The 16,459-nt window shown below is 45.2% G+C and overlaps 1 long non-coding RNA gene across 1 annotated transcript; it reads right to left on the bottom strand.

Annotated features, from left to right (window-relative positions):
* Positions 1-1,317: 1,317 nt before the first annotated feature.
* On the bottom strand, positions 1,318-16,352 carry LOC122459927. Its single transcript, XR_006280913.1, has 3 exons — positions 16,341-16,352; positions 10,501-10,505; positions 1,318-1,448 (listed from the first exon to the last, which is right to left on the bottom strand). It is a non-coding gene; the product is annotated as an uncharacterized LOC122459927 (long non-coding RNA).
* Between the last annotated feature and the right edge of the window lie 107 nt (positions 16,353-16,459).

Raw genomic sequence — 16,459 nt, 5'->3', positions numbered from 1 at the left:
CAGTTTGACCAATGTACATGGCAGAGGGGCATTGCTGGCACATGATAGCATATATGACATTGGTAGATGTACAGGTGAACGAGCCTCTGATAGTGTGGCTGATGTGATTAGGCCCTATGATGGTGTCCCCTGAATAGATATGTGGACAGAGTTGGTAACGGGCTTTGTTGCAAGGATAGGTTCCTGGGTTAGTGGTTCTATTGTGTGGTGTGTGGTTGATGGTGAGTATTTGCTTCAGATTGGGGGGCTGTCTGTAAGCAAGGACTGGCCTGTCTCCCAAGATCTGTGAGAGTGATGGGTCGTCCTTCAGGATAGGTTGTAGATCCTTGATGATGCATTGGAGAGGTTTTAGTTGGGGGCTGAAGGTGATGGCTAGTGGCGTTCTGTTATTTTCTTTGTTGGGCCTGTCCTGTAGTAGGTGACTTCTGGGTACTCTTCTGGCTCTGTCAATCTGCTTCTTCACTTCAGCAGATGGGTATTGTAGTTGTAAGAATGCATGATAGAGATCTTGTAGGTGTTTGTGTCTGTCTGAGGGGTTGGAGAAAATGCGATTATATCGTAGAGCTTGGCTGTAGACAATGGATCGTGTGGTATGATCTGGATGAAAGCTAGAGGCATCCTTAGGATGTAGGTAGGAATAGCGGTCAGTAGGTTTCCGATATAGGCTGGTGTTTATGTGACCATCGCTTATTAGCACCGTAGTGTCCAGGAAGTGGATCTCTTGTGTGGACTGGTTCAGGCTGAGGTTGATGGTGGCATGGAAATTGTTGAAATCCTGGTGGAATTCTTCAAGGGCTTCTTTTCCATGGGTCCAGATGATGAAGATGTCATCTATGTAGCGCAAGTAGAGGGGACGAGAGCTGAGGAAGCGTTGTTCTAAGTCAGCCATAAAACGTTGGCATACTGTAGGGCCATGCGGGTACCCATGGCAGTGCCGCTGATTTGAAGGTATACATTGTCCCCAAATGTGAATTAGTTATGGGTGAGGACAAAGTCACAAAGTTCAGCCACCAGGTTAGCCGTGACATTTTCGGGGATACTGTTCCTGACGGCTTCTAATACATCTTTGTGTGGAATGTTGGAAGTTTCCACAACCTCCCTAGGCAGTCTGTTCCATTGCCTTACTGTTCTTAGTTAGGAAGTTTTTCCTGAGATATAATCTAAATCTGTTGTGCTGTATTTTGAACCCAATGCCTGTTGTCCTGCTCCCTGTAGCAAGAGAGAACAACTTTTCTCCATCTTTTTTATGGCAGCCCTTCAAGTATTTTGAAAACTGCTATTCTGTCTCTCCTTAATCTCCTCTTTCAAAAACCACAAGAACATAAGACCAGCCATACTGCCTCAGACCTATGGACCATCTAGCCCAGTCTCCTGTCTTCTGACAGTGGCCAATGCCAGGTGCCTCAGAGGGAATGAACAGAACAGGTAATCATCAAGTGATCCATCCCCTGGAAATATACCCAATTTCTTTGGCATTTGCTCATTTGGCTTGCATTCCATCCCTTTGATCATCTTTGTCACTTGCCTCTGGATCCATTTCTAGTTTTTCCAAATCCTTTCTATACATTGGTGACCAAAATTGGATACAGTTCTCCAACTGAGGCCTAACCAGCACCTAGTAGAGAGGTACTATCACCTCTTGTAGCTTGCATGCTCTGCCTCTGTGTTAATGCAACCTAAAGTTGCATTTTTTTTTTGGCAATAGCATCGCATTGCTGACTCATGTTAAGGATGTAATCCATGACAACTCCCAGATCCTTCTCAGACTTGCTGCTGCCATCCCAGTTATCCCCTATTCTAGATTTGTGCATTTGGTTTAGCATCTTACATTTGTCTTTGCTGAATTTCATTTTGTTGCCGCTAGCCCAGTTCTCCAATCTATCAAGATCCCTCTGAGTTTTATCTCTATCCTCCAAAGTGCTGGCAACCCTTCCCCCCAGCTTTGTGTCATCTGTAAATTTGATCAGTAAGCTCTGTATTTCTACATGCAGGTCACTAATAAAGATATTAAATAACACCAGACCCAGAACAGATCCCCATTGGACCCCACTTGAGACCTTCCTCCAATCTGACATCATTCCATTAATAGCTACTCTTTGTTTGAGGTTGTTTAACCAATTCTGTATCCACTTAATGGTAGTTCGCCAAGCTGCTTTCTCCAGCTTACTTATCAGAATGTCATGTGGGACAGTGTCAAAAGCTTTGATGAAGTCCAGGTATATTATGTCCACTGCATCCCCCTGTCCATCAAACCAGTTACCCTGTCAAAGAAGGAAATCAGGCTGGTTTTGCATGATTTGTCCTTGGTAAAGCCATGCTGGCTGCTATTGATCTCCCCTTCATCCTCCAGGTATTTGCAAATTGAATGTTTTATACATTGCTCCAGTAGCTTCCCCGTTATTGAAGTCAGGCTGACTAGTCTATAGTTCCCCAGCTCCTCCTTTTTTCCCATTTTTAAAGATGGGCACTACATTAGCCCTTCTCCACTCTTCTGGGACCTCTCCGGACATCCATGAGTTTGCAAATATTATTGCCAGTGGTGCCGACATTTCTTCAGCTAATTCCTTCAGTACCTTGGGATGAATAACAGCAGGTCCCACCAATTTTAGTTCATTAAAATTGGTCAGAAGATCTCAGACGTATTCTTTACTTATCCTGATCTGCATCGCTTCCTCTTTATTGTCTATAGTCACTTTACTAGTCGTCTGGTCACATTATTTTTTGTGAGAAGATTGAAGCAAAGAAGGCATTGAGAAGCTCTGCCTTCCTGTCATTTTCCATTACGAGCTCATCATCTCTATTGAGCAGTGGACCCACAACACCTCTGATCTTTCTTTTTTGTTTGACATATTTGTCAAACCACTTCTTGTTGTTTAACATTACTTGACAGCTGTAACTCATTCTTTGCTTTGGCTTTCCTGATTTTGTCCCTACACGCTCACGCTATTCCGACGTATTCTTCCTTGGAGAAAATGCTTCTCCTTCCATTCCCTGTATGGATCCCTTTTGGTTTTTAAGATAGCTAAAAAGCTCCTTGTGCAGCCACATTGGCATCCTGTGGCTCTGCATTGGAACAGCTTAATGTTGAATCTCGAGTATTACATTTTTTGGAACTGCCAGACCCCTTTGGCTCCTTTTCTTCCTAACTGGTCTTTCCGTGGGACCTTGCCTACTATTTGTCTGGGCTGGTTGAAATCCACCATTCTGAAGTCCAGTGTCCTTGTTTTGCTGTTCTTCTGTCCTCCTTTCCATTGCATCTTGAATTCTATCAGCTCATCATCACTTCTTCCAAGTTCCCAACCACCTTCACATTCGCAAATAATTCATCCCTGTTGGTCAAAACCAGATCCAAAATGGATGACCCCTTAGTTGTTTCAGAATCCAAAAGTTATCCCTTACACACGCTAAGAATTTGCAAGATGTATTATGTTTTGCTGTATTAATCTTCCAACAGATATCAGGGAAGTTAAAATCCCCCATTACTATCATCTCCCTGTGTTATCTCATCTTGTTTTCTGCTCGTAGAATGATACATCCACTTTCACTTCCTGATTTGGTGATCTGTAATAGACCCCCACTGCAACATCATCACTGTTTCTTTCCTTTTTTATCCTCACCTAGAAACTTTCAGTAGGTCTCTGTTACTTCCTCTAGGACCTCAGGGCAAGTGGGTACATTCTTGACATACAGTGCAACACCTCCTCCTTTTTTTCCCAGATCTATCCTTTCAGAACAAGCTATATCCATCTATGCTGATACTCCAATCATGGGAGTTGTCCCACCAAGTCTCTAATGCCAATTAGATCAATTTTCTTCATATACCATGATTTCCAGTCCATCCTGCTTGTTCTCCATATGACTTGCATTTGTATGCAGGCATCAAAGATATTTTGCAGACTGCCCTGTTTTTCTTCTTGCTTTTTTAATGCAGTTGTGATTTCTAGTCCCTTCTCCAGAAACAAGCCCCTTCCCCTTGTTTTCGTTACTTGAGCCTAGATGCACATTGGCCAGATTTTTGTCACCCTTCAGTAGGACCTTGTTTAAAGCTCTCTTATCAGATTAGCCAGAAAATGTCCAACTAGCTCAGTCAGTGCACCAGGATACCGCCCCCTAAGTTGTACAAAGGTGCCCCTCCTTTGACTTCTCCTTTTATACATTGATACAAACAAGTTACGTACTACTTGAGCCGGCAGTTGGACTAGATGACCTCCTGAGGTCCCTTCCAACCCTGATATTCAATGATTCTACACTCCTGGCATGGTTAGTTACCACCCTTATCCTTGTACCTACAAGTTTGAACAAAACATCCCCATCCATTATTTGGTCATCCCATCCTTACCTTATGAGGGGTCGATGTGTTCCAGTACCATTTCTTAAGAATGTGTTCACGTAGTTACTTAAGAACTCTGGGTGTTTTGGACCATCCTCTCTGGTCAGGCATTTGCTTACTTGGTTAACTAATACCTAGTGTGTTTTTATTTTGCCAAGGTCAGGCCTACTCTGTCTCATGCTGTTAGTTATGCCTAGGGCTCCAGCAAGGCCTACAGGTAGTAACAGGGGAACTACTGGCGAGGAGTCTATGCCCAGCGAATTTTGCAAATATTCCAAAGTTTGTAGCTGTCTGAGCCTCTATTGTCTGAACAATTAGGGACTGCAATGCTGAACTAGCAAGGTCAAGAAAATAAGCTCTCTGTTCTTCCTCTTTTCAAGGGTCCAGAACTACCTCAAATACAGCCTTACTCCATAACTTGTGCCAGGAACTACGTACAGAGATCCCCAGAAGCGAAAACCTGACTTGTGAGAGTGAATGTTATACAGACATTTTGGATCATCAAAAGTGTTTCATGTTGAGTTCTGAGTGAAGTTACAAGTCAGACCTCATTTTACCCTGGGGTTCTGCCATTCATAATTGTATTGCCTGCCATGACTAAGGACTCAGTCAAATTACACTGATGTTAAGAATACTCATCAGGGTGGATGTGAATCTTGGACAGCAGGTGCAAAAGGCTGATTTTAATAAGGAAATTAAAGTACCCTTTCCAACTTGATGATCAGTGTCTATGATTAGGCATTAAGGGTTTTTTTGACAAGAGTGATATCATCACTTTCAGCCGATAACACTTAGTAAGAAAAAACATATAGAGGCTAACGGATAATGTTAATTGAGAGGGATAAGTATATAAATGAGGTTTATGCAGTTCAACTAACTTTCCTATCAAGGGTCTTTTTCTTGTTACGCTATGCACATTTCTCACTCAGTATCTCCCCTATCCATGGTTCTGAATAGAATCATCATCTGACGATTATCAAATTAGCTATGGCACTGGAGTTGCTTTTCCATCTCAGAAGAGAATGGGCATTCAAACCCCTCAACAAGTAGAAAATTAAAAGAATAAGCATAAGGATAGTTCTCAGCATTTATTTAGCACTTCACATTTTCAAAGTTGTATACAAACAATTAATTCAACTGAATAATAAGAAGCACCTTCTTGCCTGCTTCCTTATGTACGAGAGGAACAAGCAGTGAAAATCCAGAGGCCACTACATTAATTTCCTTCAGATGTCTCCTTAGAATCACCTATTCCATAATGCCGACAGAACACTGCAGGAGCTAGACAGTTGCAATGCTGAAATCAGTGCTTTGTGCATTAATAATTGTCTATTACTTGTGCTCCACCATCTGTTTGTTGTATCCATCTGTTGACTCTTACAGGCTTGGTGACATGGTACACAATCTGGGATAGGAGGGTGTGAACTGTAGAGCACTCTAAAATGTTATATTCAAGGTGCCCCACATGTACCCTGCTGACAAACTAAAAAGTAGCTAGGTCACACTGATGTAGTACGGTTTCTAATGCAGTCCTGTTAGGACTATATATATATATACACACACACACACACACACACACACACTTACTTCAGTCAGCCCCAGCAGGATATACGTAGGGCACTACTAAGCCCATGCCCATACGAGCTTTAATCTAGCTAGCATGCTAAAATCAGTGAAACAGCATGGGTTGTGCAAGCCCACCCAGTTCCCTTAGGAAAGTACATACTTGTGTTGCTGAGGTCCATCCCTCCCTGAACTAGGCTGGCCACCGACACCTCCCTAGAGTTATATGAACTTCTGGGATGGTGTGACCCCGACCCTGTCATCATGATCTCACTTGCACCTTGCCAGTGAGAGGGAAGCAGTGAGCTCTGCAAAATGGCATCCTCTGTGCATCCATGGTGACCCCGGACAAAAATCGCATATGGTTTTAGATCTGTACCAGACAGGGACAAGCATTACAAAAACAGGCCTAGCCAGCTTCCAACTGGATGAAGAGTTGTCTGCTTAGCCTGAACTGCAAATCACACCTCCCATTACAATGGAGACTGACGTGGTAAGCTGTGTAGGGCATGAACTTTCTTTTCCTTGTGTGTGTACAAGGCCTTGCACAAAGACTACAATCAGGACTGGGGCCCTATTAGGTGCTACCATAAAACAAGAGTAAACAACACTGGTGCTTATTAAAAGGACTAAGGCCCAGATTTTTTTAAAAGGTATTTAGGCTCCTAAATCCAACATTGCGATGCTGAGCACAGCAATGCCTAAATACCTGGCCTAAAGGCCTAACCTGCAAACACTTCTGTAAATGAATACTTCTGTGTATGTGAATAGTCACATTGAGTTCAATGGGACAGTTCATGCATCAAGTTACATACAGAAGTGTTTACAGAATGGGGCCCTAAATTATTTATTTGTATTACAAATAGTGCCAAGTTACTCATCCCCCTCCACCCCATGCTTTTTTGCAGCCTTTTTAGATGAACTGGTGGTATTTTACCCAAGTTTCAGCCCTTTCCTCAATGATAAAAGGTGGCCAAAAAAAATTGAGAGTTAGTAATGCTCTATTTTGAGGGGTGTGATAAATGAGAAGGGGGAGGGGTAGCTCCCTTTTGTGGGCAGCCAGCTAGCTAGCTAGAGAATCCCTCTTGGTAACTGTTCTCTATTTGCTTTACCTGTAAAGGGTTAAAAAGTCTGACTGCTGCATAGGTTAAGGGAAGTGAGTGGGTACCTGACCAAAAGAGCCAATGGGAGGGCTAGAACTTTTTAAAATTGGGGGAAAAAAAAAAAACAACTTTCCCTTTGTCTGGCTGTTGTTCTCCAGAGAGAAAGGACAGAGCAGAGAAAGGACTAAAGACGATGCTGTTAAAACCTTTTTGTTAGGTATGGAAATAATCAGATCATACCCAAACCTCCTCATTTAAAACCCCAGATACGTAAGGAGATCAGAAAATGTCTAGAAAGACGCAAGTAGGTTTCTCTCTGTTTATTTCTTATTGGCTTGTGGACTCCTCTGTGCTAACCCAAAATGCTTTTGTTTTGCTTGCTTTCCTTTAAGCTGGACCTCAAGGAGGTTATTCTTGATGTTAAATTTTGTAAGTTGTTTTTTTTAAATCTAGCTAAAGCCCAAGTTCTAGATGTATTTTCATTCTTTTTGTTTTTAATAACATTTATATCTTTTTAAAGAACAGGATTGGATTTTTGGTGTCCCCAACAGGCTTGTGCATGTCATTTAATTAGCTGGTGGCAACAGCTGATTTCCTGTGTTTTCTTTCTCCGCTTTTCCCTGGAGGGGGTGTGTGAAAGGCTTAAGGGTATCCCACAGGAAGGAATTCCCAAGTGCTCCTTGCGAGGTTCTCAAAAGGGGTGGGGGGTTGAATGGTGGTGGCATCTACCCACCCAAGGTCAGAGAAAAGTTGTGACCTTGGGAGTTTAATACCAGAACTACCTCAAATACAGCCTTACTCCATAACTTGTGCCAGGAACTACGTACAGAGATCCCCAGAAGTGAAAACCAGACTTGTGAGAGTGAATGTTATTCAGACATTTTGGATCATCAAAAGCGTTTCATGTTGAGTTCTGAATGAAGTTACAAGTCAGTATTAATTTTAGAATCCTTGCAGGTCCCCACCTTCAGCACTCAAAGTACCAGAGTGGGGAATCAGCCTTGAAAAGGGGTTAAGTGATGCCTAGGTCTTGTCTTTGTGTTTCTGCACAGGGGTGAATTTCACCCATAAGAAATTTCTTCCCAAGCCATGTAACTGGTTGCTCACTGCTCCAGATACTAGTCTAGTAAACCTACACCAAAGCCAAGTGCTTTGTTAACTCACCCTCTAGGTTTAATTAGTGCATAGTGCTCTAAATCCATGCAACTGTTGGGAGATAAAAAGAAATGACAACGTTTTAATTACAGGAACATTTACTGAGTTGCTGAATGCTTGAGTGTAATGAAGTCTTTGCCCCACCCCCCGTAACTTGCTTTGGGCTTTTGCTTGACTTATAATGAATTGCTTCAATTAAAACTCTCACTGGCAATTCACAAACTTGGCAGCTCTGCCCAATCTAAAGTAGGCTAGAATTGTCCTACTCACTGCTGCAAATGCACCATGAGAAGAGGTTACAGCTTGCAACATTATACAGACTTTAGACTATGACCCTTCCGTTCCGACACCAAGACTACACCCTGATCCCCTATGGAACTCCCCTTAGTTTGCTCCTCTTAATATGTTTTCCCTGCTTTGTCCTTAATTAGACAAGAAATTACTATCAATTGGGGGCTGTTTCAAACATCCACCCACCTGCCTAGCTAACTGGGCGTAGTGCACAGCTTACCTTCACTATCTGAGAAAGACCATTGCTTATTGGGTTCTAGAGTATATGTATATAGTGCAGAGTTTCAGGATGGACAGTCTCTCCCTGAGCTCCCCTTGTAGGAGGCATGACTCTGCACTACCTTTTCTTCAGGGCCATGCCGCTCTCCCTCCTAGCCATTCCGCATCTTAGCTGTTTAGTTCTCACAGGCAAGTTGGAGGAAGTGTCAAGCATTCCGAGTTTTTAAATAGAGTGCTATGGTTACCTCTACAAAGATTTGGGCATCTCTGAAGAGAGATTCCTGGACGCATATGGATTCGAAATTATTGCAGCCTATATTGCCCCCTTCCTGCAAGAGAAATGAATCCACCTTCATCCCCATCATTCACATCCAGATCACTGCAGAAGGGAATTACTCAAACACATGCACTGAACCATGCCCAGGGATTTCGGATTAACCAGGGTAGGTATACTGGTAACTACCAGGGATTAAGGAAACTACCAAAGGAATCTGTGCATTACTTTTAAAAGCTTGGAGCCTTAATCAATATTGTCTACAGCCTTAATAATCAAGGGGGCATTTCAATGTTTTGTGGAAGTGTTCTCTGCTTTGTCTCCTTTATAGCTGGACTTTCCCCATCTGCTCTGACTGTTGCACCTCTGCAGGAACAGGGCAGGGAGAAAATTCCATCCTTGCTTCCGACGTATAGATTACTGCCCCTGCTGCACCAGCAGGCTCTGCCCTTTCCCTGCAAATCCACACACACCCCACCTGTGATGGGGGCAGAAGGAAGCGATGACCCACACATTGCTCTCCTGGGGGTCGGGAGCCTTCTTCCTTAATAAAGAACACTTCAGGAACAATGACAGGGTTTGCTCTTTTTGGTGCTGCTCTCGCTGGCCAACGGTCCGCTTGAGAAGCTCGCGCTGCTCCCGAGATGCTGAAGTGCGGTGTTCAGCAAGAAACAGCTGGCCTCTCGCCCCACTCACACTGGGCCTTGCCTTTTAACACGCGCCTAGAAGGAATCTGGTAGCGCTGACAAAGTCTAAAGCAGCGCTGTGCATTAAGGGTTCTGTGCTGGCTGGGGAGCCGTTCTGCATGCACACGACAGAGGCAGGCAATGCAGGGGAGAGCTCTGACGGAGGGGGGACAGTAAGCACCGCCTAGTGCCTGCTCTCAGTAGTACAGAAGGAGGAGGGGAGCATGCCCTAGTTAGGCTGGGTCCTCTTGCTGAACACTGGCCACCTCCTCCGCGTGTGCTTGCAAGCGGCAGGACTCTGGGTTCCGACTCCCTTCCCTCTGTCTACACAGGGGTGCGCACAAAAGGGGAAGGAACGTACCCTTCTACTCCAGGACCCCCCTTGTCTGCCATTCTGTTTCCATGGCGACCTGCAGCTTCTGGGGCATGGCCAGGCCACCTTTCAAGTCTGGTCCCTTTCCAGGATAATAAAGTCCAAACAGACTCCCCCCTCCCCAAGACTAGTGGCCTCTGTGCTAGGCTCTCAGCCCCCAGCCACAGCTCAGGAGTCTGTGCCGCTCCTAGTCCAAAGGCTCATACTTCTCTCCTCGTGGTGGGGGAGGGGCAGGAGACCCACCCAGGCCTGCCCCCTCCCCTGGGTGGCAGCCCTGTTAGGCAGCTCAGCAGCACTCCTTACAATCCCTCCCCAGCTCCTTCCCTGTTCGTCAGCGCCTGTCACGGGTTGCAGCCTCCACGACTGCTGCGCCTTCTCCTTGTATGGCTGCCCAGACCCAGCTCCAAGGCGCTTCCTCAAAGTCACTGACAGCCTCTGCCTCCCCTCGCCCTCTGCAGCTGGGCCCGATACTAAAAATTGGGCCTGACTCACCCCCACCACCAGACATCGCCTGACGAGCTAACGGGCCTCACACTAGCAAAGGGTTAACAGGAGTCTTAGGGCCTATTCCCCATCACAGTTTGCAACAGAAAGGAGCGTGCTAGACACTAGGGTGACCAGATGTCTGGTTTTCGACCGCAACACCCAAGGAACCCAGGCAACTATGGTCAGCACCGCTGACTGGGCTGTTAAAAGTCTGGTTGGCAGTGCTGCGGAGCTGAGGCAGGCTAGTCCCTACCTGTCCTGGCTCTGTGCTGTGCCCCGGAAGTGGCCAGCAGGTACGGCTCCTAGGTGGGTGGGTGGGTGGGTGGGGCATGGGGCTCCACACACTGCCCCACCCCGAGCACCAGCTCCACACTCCCCATTAGCCAGGAACCGCAGCCAGTGGGAGCTGCGGGGGTGGTGCCTGAAGGCGAGAGCAATGTGCAGAGCCACCTGCCATGCCTCTGCCTAGGAGTGGGACCTGCCGGCCAATTCCAGGGGGCTGCACAGAGTCAGGACAGGCAGGAAGCCTGCCTTGGTTCCCAGTCAGCAGCGCAGTGGAGGGGGCTAACAGAGGTAAGCCCACACCCCAACACTGTACCCCAGCCCCGAGGCCCCCCTCAAACCCAGAGCCCCCTCCTGCACCCCAAACTTCTCATCCCTGGCCCCACCCCAGAGCCTGTACCACCAGACTGAGCCCTCACCCACCTGCAACCCAACCCCACCCCATTACCCCCTCCTGCACCCCAAACCCCTCATCCCCACCCCCAGATGGAGCCTCCAACCCCCTCACTCAACCTGCCTGAACCCCTAATCCACAGCCCCACCCCAGAGCCTGCACCCCAGATGGTGCCCTCACCCCCTCCTGCACTGCAACCCCCTGCCCGAGCCAATGGGGGGGGGGGAAGATACAATGAGTGTGTGTGTGGGGGGGTCAGGGTCTCAGGGAAGGGGCGGGGCTAGGGTGTTCAGTTTTGTGCGATTAGAAAGTTGGCCACCCTACCAGACACCCTCTTCCCTTCCAGCTCCACATTCAGATCCAGAAACTGGCCCTAATCATTCCATGCAAGGCAGTAGGAGCCCAGCACAGGGCTGAAAACAAAGACTGAAGGCTAACGCTGGCTCTGCTACAGATTTGCTGTATGATCTCAGGTAAAAGACTGAAGGCTCCCTGTCTAGTTTCCCCATCACTAAAATGGGAGAGAATAAATAGAAGTGGGTCTAAGCCACAGTGTGTGGAACCAAATATCCCCAGAGTTTGAGTTTTGTTTGCTACATCCTGAAAACAGGGACCACCTGAGAAGTTCTTATCTGGGTCTAAACTCTTCTCCCCCCGCCCCCCGCCAAGAACATTGGGATGCAGGGTTTTGAGTTGGGTCCCATTTGTAGTTACCTTCTTCACAGGGTGCTCTGATGATTAGTTTATTTTGTGCATTGCTTTGAAGAAGCACTTATGATCACCATTAAGGTGCTCGGATACTGTGTCAATCTTTGCCTTATGGGGCAGAGCAGCGCTATTATCCACATTGTACAGATGGGGAAGTTACACAGGAATCTGGGGGTACTGCAGGTAATTGAACACAGGTCTTAAGTCCCAAGCTAGTTTCCTAACCACTGCACTATGCTGCCAAACACTCAGCACGTGTCCTGTTCTGACTAAAATATTAAAAATAAAGCTTTTACTGTTTGTTAGTGCCATTAACTCTGCAAAGGCAACAACTTTAGGAGAATGAGCTAGATCTGATTCCTTCTCGTGAATCAAAACGTTTACCAAGTTCCAATTACACAGACAATCTGTGGGACTGCATAGGCATTGATGAGGGTCTAATTTGGCCTGCAAAATCTCTCACAGGTGAGGCTGTGCAGTATGGATAGATGGCAGTCATATCCCCCCTCCACCCCTTGTAAACCAAGTATATTTCATTCAGAAACCACCATGAGATATGGTGCCCCACTGGCCCATTTTCACAGCGTCATTTTTCAGGATAGACATGTACTTTAACACACTGCGCTTTAGCTATAAGTTTAAAAAAACAAAACAAAAAACAAAACAAAAAACCCCCAAATTTTGTAGTCTCAGGCACCAGAATACAGCCTATTGGAAGCCAGCCTGGGGTCCAAGTACTCTTTCCTCTTGGCTTCCACGATTATAAAGAACTCTTCACTTCAGGCACACTATTTATTCTCAAACTGTATTTCTGCAGAATGTCAGTTCTTTTTCCAATCTCAGTACTGTTTCCCTAGCAGGACTGTCTATAAACCTGCTGTATTAATCTCAAAGTGTAGCCACCTTCACCTTACCTGCAAACATGCAGCCCCACGGACTTTGATTCCAGCACCTTGGCCCCTTTACATGCTGGGACCAGAGATCTCAGCAGACTCTGCCTATGTATTAAAGAATTAGTAGTTTCCAGACTTCTCAAGCGCTAATCACTTTAGTGCGAGTACCTCACTACCATTAATCTCACGCCTCGCCTGTGAGATAAGGCAGCATTAGCATCCCCAGCTGGGCAGCATAATTCCCAGCACAGCTAGACAGAAGCACTAGATCTGCTCAGGGTAGCACCCAAAAATAGCATGGCCACAGTTGCAAAAACAGCAGGTTGGGCTAGCCACCTGAGTACAATACCACCAGACCCAATGGGTATGTATTTGGGTGGCTAGCCTGAGCTCCCACCCATGTTATTGCAGCCAGGGTACAATTTATAGTGCACGTCTGCACGAAGCTGGGTAGGCCTGTTTTTGTAAGGCTTGTCCCTGTCTGGTACAGATCTAAAACCAGATGTGTCACCATGGATGCACAGTGGCCCAACACTGTAGCATTTAAATTTCAGAAAGGGGAACTACAGAAAAATGAGGAGATTAGTTAAACAGAAATTAAAAGGGTACGGTGCCAAAAGTGAAATCTCTGCAAGCTGCATGGGAAGTTTTTAAAGACGCCATAATAGAGGCTCAACTTAAATGTATATACCCCAAATTAAAAAACATAGTAAGAGAACCAAAAAAGAGCGACCGTGGCTAAACAAAGTAAAAGAAGCAGAGAGAGGCAAAAAGGCATCCTTTAAAAAGTGGAAGTTAAATCCTAGTGAGGAAAATAGAAAGGAGCATAAACACTGGCAAATGAAGTGTAAAAATACAATTAGGAAGTCCCCAAAAGAATTTGAGGAACAGTTAGCCAAAGACTCAAAAAGTAATAGCAAAATTTGTTTTAAGTACATCAGAAGCAGGAAGCCTGCTAAACAACCAGTGGGGCCACTGGACGATCAAGATGCTAAAGGAGCACTCAAGGACAATAAGGCCATTGCGGAGAAACTAAATTAATTCTTTGCATCGGTCTTCACGGCTGAGGATGTGAGGGAGATTCCCAAAGCTGAGCCATTCTTTTTAGGTGACAGATCTGAGGAACTGTCCCCAGGGCCGGCTCAAGCTTTTTTGCCACCCCAAGCAAAAAAGGCGGTTGGAGAGCTGGTGCCTGGAGCCAGCCCCGACTGTCCCCGATTGAGGTATCATTAGAGGTGGTTTTGGAACAAATTGATAAATTTAATAGCAATAAATCACCAGTATCAGATGGTATTCTGAAGGAACTCAGATGTGAAATTGCAGGACTACGAACTGTAGTCTGTAACGTTTCATTTAAATCAGCTTCTGTACCAGATGACTGGAGGATAGCTAATGTGACATCAATTTTTAAAAAGGGCTCCAGAAGTGATCCCAGCAATTATAGGCCTGTAAACCTGACTTCAGTAGCGGGCAAACTGGTTGAAACTATAATAAAGAACAATATTGTCAGACACATAGATGAACGTAATTTGTTGATGAAGAGTCAACATGGTTTTAGTAAAGGGAAATCATGCCTCACCAATCTACTAGAATTCTCTGAGGGGTCAACAAGCATGTAGACCAAGGGGATCCAGTGGATATAGCGTACTTAGATTTTCAGAAAGCCTGTGACAAGATCCCTCACCAAAGGCTCTTATGCAAAGTAGGCTGCCATAGGACAAGAGGGAAGGTGCTCTCTTGGATTGGTAACTGGTTAAAAGATAGGAAACAAAGGGTAGGTATAAATAGTCAGTTTTCAGAATGGAGAGAGGTAAATAGTGGTGTCCCTCAGGGGTCTGTTCTGGGATCAGTCCCATTCAACATATTCATAAATGACCTGGAAAAAGGGGTAAACAGTGAGGTGGCGAAATTTGCAGATGGTACAAAATTACTAAAGATAGTTAAGACCCAGGCAGACTGCGAAGAGCTACAAAAGGATCTCTCAAAACTGGGTGACTGGGCAACAAAATGGCAGATGAAATTTAATGTTGATAAATGCAAAGTAATGCACATTGGAAAACATAATCCCAAGTATACATATAAAATGATGGGGTCTAAATTAACTGTTACCACTCAAGAAAGATCTTGGAACCATTGTGGACAGTTCTCTGAAAACATCCACTCAATGTGCAGCAGCAGTCAAAAAAGCAAACAGAAGTCTGGGAATAATTAAGAAAGGGATAGATAATAGGTCAGAAGATATAATGTTGCCTCTATATAAATCCATGGTATGCCCACATCTTGAATGCTGTGTGCAGATGTAGTCGCTCCATCTCAAAAAAAAAATATATATATACACATCTTGGAATTGGAAAAGGTTCAGAAAAGGGCAACAAAAATTATTGGAGGTATGGAACAGCTTCTGTATGAAGAGAGATTAATAAGACTGGGACTTTTCAGCTTGGAAAAGAGACTGCTAAGGGGAGTTATGATTGAGGTCTATAAAATCATGACTGGTGTAGAGAAAGTAGATAAGAGTGTTGTTTATTACCTCTCATAACACCAAGAACTAGGGGTCACCAAATGAAATTAATAGGCGGCAGATTTAAAACAAATAAAAGGAAGTATTTCTTCATATAACGCACAATCAACCTGTGGAACTCCTTGCCAGAGGATGTTGTGAAGGTCAAGACCATAACAGGGTTCAAAAAAGACTAGATAAATTCATGGAGAATAGGTCCATCAGTGGCTATTTGCCAGGATGGACAGGAATGGTGTCCCTAGCCTCGGTTTGCCAGAAGCTGGGAATGAGCGACAGGGGATAGATCACTTGAGGGTTATCTGTTCTGTTCATTCCTTCTGAGGCACCTGGCACTGGCCACTGTCGTAAGACAGGATACTGGGCTAGATGGACCTTTGGTCTGACCCCGTAGGGCCATTCTTATGTTACGTTCAAGAGAGGTTAACAGAGGGTCACAGGCAGAATGCATGACAGAGCCAAGAACAGAACTGCCAAGCTCTAGGCCAACCTTCCTATGAAGGCAGATGCAGTTTATCTGCTATTAGGTGCAGAACTCTTACTCCTGCCAGGCTGTCAATAAGGCTGTTTGGTTAGTAAATTTTGGATGTTCCTGCTCTCTGAAACATCCAAGATCATGTTGGGCCTCCTTTTAAATACATAAATAATATTTATTTCCATTATTTAGAGAATAAAGACAATGCTTTAGGCACTCTAACAATCAGTAATACAACAAAATCCCAGCAGCAATATAATAATTCCAACAGCAAATCAACCAGCTGTCCTCCTTAAACAAAAACAAAAAAACACACACAAAAAAACACACCACTCTTTTCTACCCATTCATTGGTCTGGGAAGCTTACCTTGAGCCCTCCCCAAACCCCCTATCAGATATGCTTGAAAGGCTGCCAAATTTGGGTTCCTTCAGACTGCAGGGTGAGCAAGCTCCAGAGTCTGAACCTACATAGAAAACCCACTAGGAACCATATCTTCTCTTGTACAAGAAAGGGGATCCAACTTGGGTGCCCCTTCTAATCATTGTGGCAGTACAGTACACCTGAGAAGAGGCGTTTCCTTCCGGTAACCCAGTCCCAGGTCACTTAGAGCTTTAGCATTCATAATCAACATCTTATGCTCCACCTGGAGGCCAATGTGCTGTCAGCGCAGATCAGAGAGCACCAGGGTCATGTGTACCCAAGGTGCC

Source organism: Dermochelys coriacea, chromosome 4, assembly GCF_009764565.3.
Source record: "Dermochelys coriacea isolate rDerCor1 chromosome 4, rDerCor1.pri.v4, whole genome shotgun sequence".
NCBI classification, from domain to species: domain Eukaryota; kingdom Metazoa; phylum Chordata; order Testudines; family Dermochelyidae; genus Dermochelys; species Dermochelys coriacea.
The sequence above is the reverse complement of the archived record's forward strand: the minus strand, read 5'-3'. Positions and strand labels throughout refer to the sequence as shown.